This window comes from Electrophorus electricus, chromosome 2 (genome assembly GCF_041902795.1).
Source record: "Electrophorus electricus isolate QZ-2024a chromosome 2, ASM4190279v1, whole genome shotgun sequence".
Lineage (NCBI taxonomy): Eukaryota > Metazoa > Chordata > Actinopteri > Gymnotiformes > Gymnotidae > Electrophorus > Electrophorus electricus.
This window is the reverse complement of record NC_137498.1, coordinates 16,687,242-16,694,855: the sequence shown is the minus strand read 5'-3', so window position 1 is coordinate 16,694,855 and position 7,614 is coordinate 16,687,242.

Here is a 7,614-nt window from a genome sequence, read left to right as displayed (position 1 = left end):
TAAAATAGATAAAATAGTTCTTTGGACAACTGAACACATCTAGTACTAAGCAATGAATCAAAAACATGACATTTCTGTCACTTTGGGTGCATACGATGTAGTGTGGCTGGGAAATAATTTTACACTGGCAGTTTATTGATACTGTCATAGTCCACCTATGCACTTTAGAAATAACATGAAAATCAAAATGAGGGTCAGTGACATTATGGATTGTTTCCAGAAGATTAAGTCATGATTTAAATCCCAGTCAAGTATTTTTAAAGTACAAGAGGAGTATTTGACCATCACTGAACTAAACGCTACTGGTAATGTGCACAGATGATAGCACAACAACAAATATGACAGCAGAAAGTCTACAAGTAACTCAGACAACCAAGACTTTGCTAGTGTGGATACATAAGAAAACCTTAAAGCTGGATTTATCATTTGCAGTTGGATTTGGATCAAAAACAGTGTTTTACCTTTAATGGTGAGTCTGATGTCTTTATAGTACTGGTTAAGATAACACCTGTAGTATCCCTCATCCTCTTCAGTCAGGTGTGATATGAGTAGAGAGAGATTTCCTGGAGAGTGAGCAGTACCCAGCTGATCTCTGTTTCTGTACTGTTCACTCTCACTGGTGATCATGTCCCATGAGTTTCTGTTTGTGTTGTGTTTCTCCCAGGTAAAACGCTCAGGTTTGGCGTGTGGTTCAGTACAGGAGCAGGGCAGCAGTACTGAGTCTCCTGTGTATGCAGTGATGTAGTCTGTCTTCTGATTCTCTGCCAAACTGCAGCCTGCAGAAACACACGGTATAAAGGCCTTCACTATTAAACATGGCCGCACATGTACATGTAAAATGGTTATTATTACACATGACATACTCCGTTATTATTATTATATATGACATACTTAATTATTATTATATATCACATACTCCATTATTATTATTATATATGACATACTTAATTATTATTATATATCACATACTCCATTATTATTATATATGACATACTTAATTTCTCCAGGTCCAGTCACCTGATGGTACTGATGGTACCAGCCAACTGATGATGGTACTGGAAATCACTAAGAGATTTCCCAATAGATGTTGGTATGATGGATGCATGACCATCAAATTATAAGATGTAAATGTTTGATTATATTGATTATATATTGTCTCTCTCCCTCCCTCCTTCTCTCTCTCCCCCTCTGCCCACCCTCGCTCCCTCCCTCCCTCCTTCTCTCCTTCTCTCTCCATCCCTCATTCTCTCTCTATTTCTTCCTTTCTCTCTCTCTCCCTCCCTCCCTCTCTGCCTTCCTCCCCTCCCTCCTTTTCTCTCTCCTTCTTCCCCTCTCTCTCCCTCCCTCCTTCTTTCTCTCACTCCCTTTCTTTCTCTCCCCCATCTCTCTCTCCCTCTTTCTCTTTCTCCCCCTCTCTCTAGAGCAAATGAGAACAGTAGTAACTAAATAAGGAAACTAAACAAGTTGTGTGTAATATGGGTATATAACTGACTAGAACCTAAACAGGACAGAAGACAAGAGTCATTAACTACAGGCATGAAATACACATACAAACAGAAGATGTAACTAGAAACAGACAGAAGTAGAACTGCAGATCCTGCAGATGCTGCAATTTATTAAGAGAGGGGAAATCCAAAGGTGTAGTCAAAATTCTCTACACTGGTAGATTGAGGCTGAGTGAAGAGCCAGCTATATTTTTCTATATATTTAGAGTGCTGACACGAGTTTCCTGTAAAATATCCAATCTCTGCACTATATGTTTAGTAGATCAAACCCTATGTTAGGCTGGCTGAACCGCTGACAAAGCAGGATGTATTAAGACAGGAATTTTAGAAAGGTGGTTATGCATATTCTCATAACACATGCTAGACAATGCAGTAGAGTATTCTCATTCTCTTCAGAATATAAATTGTAATTACAGGCATAATTTGGAATCAGATACATTTTGTAGTTTTATGTGCATTAACCCTTTGCCGGCACCTCTGCCTTTGGTTGTAGGTAAGTGGGACAGGGGTAAATAATTACAGTAACAAGCTCCAAATATGTCACTTGTAATGTCATGCTGACATCAACATTGACTAAATCAACCTTTATGACTGTTTGTTTACGCCCATTTGCAACTTGTCATAGCAAAGCCTTGCTTCTTATTTTAGAAGTTTTAAATCAAAAATCTAAAATAAGAACACATTAGTGATTTTGATCCAGCTGCTCCACCTACATTAATGATCTGCACACTGTGCAGTTTTCAGAACGATAATGTAATGCGGAGGCAGACAGGACTTGATGCACATGTGTAAACGAAATTTCTTTATTTGCAAAACAGCTGGACACAACGGCAAAATTAACAAAATGGTGCAAACTAAACACTGACTAAATGGAACACCAAAAAGGGAGAAAAACGATACAGGAACTGTGCAGAAACAATAAAATTGTGATGGAACATTTGATACTAAGGCATCGAAGCTCGTATCACACAGTGTACCAAAGCTTGTATCAGTTACTATTACCACTAAAGTTAATATTACCATTAATATTACCACTAAAGTTACTAACAACACGTGACTAATGATGGTCGAAGCTTCAGACGTCACTGAAGCACAGGATGAGGGTGAGACTGTATCATAAGTTTGGCACTGTCCTATAACGTGGAAGCTTATGTCTTTACTAAAAAATTGGAAATGTGCTAATTATAGAAGTCAATAGTGAGAGTAAACGTTTCATAACGCCAACCTGTTGTTTTTACATAAAAGGGAAACAATGATTTTACACAAATTATTGCAGAATTTAATTACTAAACATCATTACTGATCATCAATTTTTTAATGGCATATGAAGGCGGTGGAGTGTTGTATTGTTTATAGTGCTGCGCAGTTTTGAATCTATAGCTGCTATCATTTCTGAACACCACCAGGTGTCGCTGTTTTGTCACCAGCTTTCAATGCTCCAAAGCTTCGAATCCTTTAGCAGTACAATAAGGAAGAACCTCAAACGCTTCACAGGACTTCGTCTGCACATCATTACCAAGAAGGAAGTTAAACAGTAAACACTAGAATAACGAGCAGGCTAATAACGTTACCAAACAACAATAATCTCACGGGAGGACGAGAGAGCGCACATTCAAAGACCCACAGCCAAGACGATAAAACAAGGGATATTTATATAAAGACTAACGAATGCAAACTAGACAAAGATGAAAACAGTGACAGGAAAACCAAACGAGGGGTCGGAACAGAAAAACCAAAACAAAGAAGCATGTGTGTTAAAAACCTGAGAAATTCTTACTTGAACTGCACAAGATATTTGTTAAAATTAAAGGAGTATTTGACCATCACTGAACTAAACGTTACTGGTAATGTGCACAGATGACAGCACAACAACAAATATGACAGCAGAAAGTCTACAAGTAACTCAGACAACCAAGACTTTGCTAGTGTGGATACATAAGAAAACCTTAAAGCTGGATTTATCATTTGCAGTTGGATTTGGATCAAATACAGTGTTTTACCTTTAACGGTGAGACTGATGTCTTTATAGTACTGGTTAAGATAACACCTGTAGACTCCCTCATCCTCTTCAGTCAGGTGTGATATGAGTAGAAAGAGATTTCCTGGAGAGTGAACAGTACCCAGCTGAACTCTGTTTCTGTACTGTTCACACTCAGTGGTGATCACGTCCCATGTGTCTCTGTTTGTGTTGTGTTTCTTCCAGGTGAAACTCTCAGGTTTGGCGTGTGGGTCAGTACAGGAGCAGGGCAGCAGTACTGAGTCTCCTGCGTATGCAGTGATGTCGTCTCTCCTCAGATTCCCTACCAACATGCAACCTGCAGAAACACACAGGATAAAGGCCTTCACTATTAAACATGGCTGCACATGTACATGTAAAATGATTATTATTATATATGACATACTCCATTATTATTATTATATATGACATACTTAATTATTATTATATATCACATACTCCATTATTATTATATATCACAAACTCCATTATTATTAAATATGACATACTTAATTATTATACATGACATACTTAATTGCTGCAGGTCCAGACACCTGATGGTACTGATGGTACCAGCCAACTGATGATGGTACTGGAAATCACTAAGAGATTTCCCAATAGATGTTGGTATGATGGATGCATGACCATCAAGTTATAAGATTTAAATGTCTGATTATACTGATTATAGATTGTCTCTCTCCCTCCCTCCTTCTCTCTCTCTCTCTCTCTCTCTCTCTCCATCCCTCATTCTCTCTCTATTTCTTCCTTTCTCTCTCTCTCCCTCCCTTTCTTTCTCTCCCCCTCTCTCTAGAGCAAATGAGAACAGTAGTAACTAAATAAGTAAACTAAACAAGTCGTGTGTAATATGGGTATATAACTGACTAGAACCTAAACAGGACAGAAGACAAGAGTCATTAACTACAGGCATGAAATACACATACAAACAGAAGATGTAACTAGAAACAGACAGAAGTAGAACTGCAGATCCTGCTGCTGGATAGATTTTTTGTTTTATGTAGTACAGTAGTTATTGGTACAGACCAGTCGCTATATGCAGTACGGCCCACCGCCTGCAGTTGAAGTCACTTTTTGTTTTGTAACCGCGCCCCCATGATGGCACACACCTGCCCCTGGTTTAATGTTGTGTGTGTCTGTGTGTATTTAAACCCCTGTTGGTGTGTGCATTAGTGTTGGTCATTGTTTGTGTTGCTAGTCCTACGTGTATTCATGTTAAACGTATATGTTCATGTTGCTGTCATGTTCCTGCCAGTGTTACGTGTATTCGTATTATCCGTTTATGTTGTGTGAGTGCCGTCGTCGTAAGCGTTAAGTATCAATAAATGTCTGTCAAAGTCGAGGGAGTCTGTGCGTCCTGCTCCGCGCCCTGCGGCACTCCAGCTGTTACAGCAATCAAGTGGCACATACAACAAATGCTACAGAATCTTGAAGTGCTGATGTTTGTTCAGTTTTCCACCTGATCTCACTGAGTTTGTCTGTGTGTCTAGTGAGGGGTCTGGTGTTGTCTGTACAGGCAAAGGTCTGAGTAACAGAAATTATCCAGTTAGATTCCCATTCTAATTAGATTTCCAATCCCATCATGTATGAAGACTTAAGCGTCGGTCACATCTAACTGCCACCTCGCTCATGTTTTCACATGGGTGGAGCAAAATGAGGGGATTATGGGCAGTCTTGGTACTGTGTAATTTTGGGGAACGTAGTCCTTCAGAAAACAGCTAACACTACTTGTGACATTGTTTTAATAATTAGTATAAGAATAGCAGCTGCTTTTCTTTCAGAAAGAAGTAATTAAAGCTCTTGCCTCTTCAAGTGAATGAGGTTTTTCACCAGGCAGATTTTTCTTGTGTTCGGTGTGAAAGATTATTTATACTGCAGATTTAGTGTCTGATGCTGCCTTTAAATTGAACCTAAATAAGATGCCTTAGCAGGCAGGATATGTCAGAGGGAGAACAGTGATCACACATTTATTCAACAGTCTTGGATCTGGAAGCATATTGGTCAGTATTTCCATAGACATTCCAGAAAATTCTAATCTAAAGCCTCAACCAAAGCAGCTACAAAATTAAGATAAAAAAAGAGCAAAATTACAAGACTTTATACATAAATGCTTCATGAACTACAAATTCCATAATGCCCTCATACAGGTAGCTGAGACATGTGTACACTGAGAGAGACTGAGCTACAGCGTCATTTGTCATGGCATACTATGTCATTTCAACCAAGAAAATCATAACATATTGATACGTGTACGCCAAACTCTCGACTATGAAGTCTTGTTCTTGTTAACCCCAACTGCTGTGGTCATCTGTGGTCTCTTGCAGAGATATTGTTATTCATCAATTGTTATTCAGGACAGTAAATCACTCTACCAGCTGTGGGTTCCTCTCGGATGTGCTATGACAGGGATGCTGCTCGTATGTGGTCACTCTTTGATTAGTCAGTGTTGGACAAACTCTGCTGTTGATCAATCAAGATAAGACTAAAGAAATTCTGAACCGTGTGGAGTTAATGCTGGAGCAGAGCTGAGAGTGGAGCTGGAGCAGAGTTGGTGGACTGAAGACGTACATTTGGAGAAATCTCTCCCTTGGGCTTGTTCTCTCTGTCTCTCTCTCTCTCTCTCTCTCTCTCTCTCCCTAGCCGCCCACTTCACCTCCTGTAACATCTCTGTTGTACTGGAACTGACAATCTTTCATTGTTATTCTACCAATCCCAGTGTCTGCCTTTGTCTGTCCCCATTCCTGTCTTTGTACCTGTCCCAATCCCAGCTGTGGTTCGGGTTCCTGTTATCCCGTATCCCGTGCTCCTACTCTCAGCCGAGCTCCCGTCCATCCTACTGCCCAAGCTGGAACCCAGTCGTCTCCTGTCCAGCCTGCTGTCAGATCTCTGGTTGTGGTACAAAGTCCTGTTTCCACCCCTCACCCGATGGACTTTCCCCTGTTTTTCCTCCTTTCCCACCTGTCCTTGTCCAGGTTCTCCAGACCCTGCTGTGTGACGCCGGGCTCGGGCTCCCTTGTCAACTGTTATGCACGTCAGGAGCCCCGTGTTAAGGAGGGTGTGGGTGCTACTGTAACACCCCTCACCACCATCACACAGGAGCCCCGTGTTAAGGGGGGTGTGGGTGCTACTGTAACACCCCTCACCACCATCACACAGGAGCCCCGTGTTAAGGGGGGTGTGGGTGCTACTGTAACACCCCTCACCACCATCACACAGGAGCCCCGTGTTAAGGGGGGTGTGGGTGCTACTGTAACACCCCTCACCACCATCACACAGGAGCCCCGTGTTAAGGGGGGTGTGGGTGATACTGTAACACCCCTCACCACCATCACACAGGAGCCCCGTGTTAAGGGGGGTGTGGGTGCTACTGTAACACCCCTCACCACCATCACACAGGAGCCCCGTGTTAAGGGGGGTGTGGGTGCTACTGTAACACCCCTCACCACCATCACACAGGAGCCCCGTGTTAAGGGGGGTGTGGGTGCTACTGTAACACCTCTCACCACCATCACACAGGAGCCCCGTGTTAAGGGGGGTGTGGGTGCTACTGTAACACCCCTCACCACCATCACACAGGAGCCCCGTGTTAAGGGGGGTGTGGGTGCTACTGTAACACCTCTCACCACCATCCTCCTCCCCATGTGCTCCTTTGTTTGTTTTTGTTCCTCCACATGCTTTGTGTTGTTCATGCCCTTACACAGGGGTCCTGTATTTCCCCTTTCACTTACCCCCGTCGCCTGTTGCATGAGGTCACTCTTAATCTAATCTAATTAGTCAATGGCAGGTAAATTGTGTCTAATAGTCTCTGTCTGCCTCCTGATTACTCACTACGGGAAGTAAATTTCCACATTTTTTGGATTCTTGTCTGTTCAAGTGAATTAACTTTTTTGGCAGGCAGATTTTACTCATGTGCGGTGTGACTGACACTTTATACTGAAAATTCAGTGTCTGATGCTGCCTTTAAATTTAACCTAAATAGGGGATGAACAGGGACCACACATTTATTCAGCGGTCTTGGATCTGGACGCATATTGGTCAGTACTTCCATAGACATTACAGAAAATTCTAATTTAAAGACTCAACCCAACCAGCTACAAA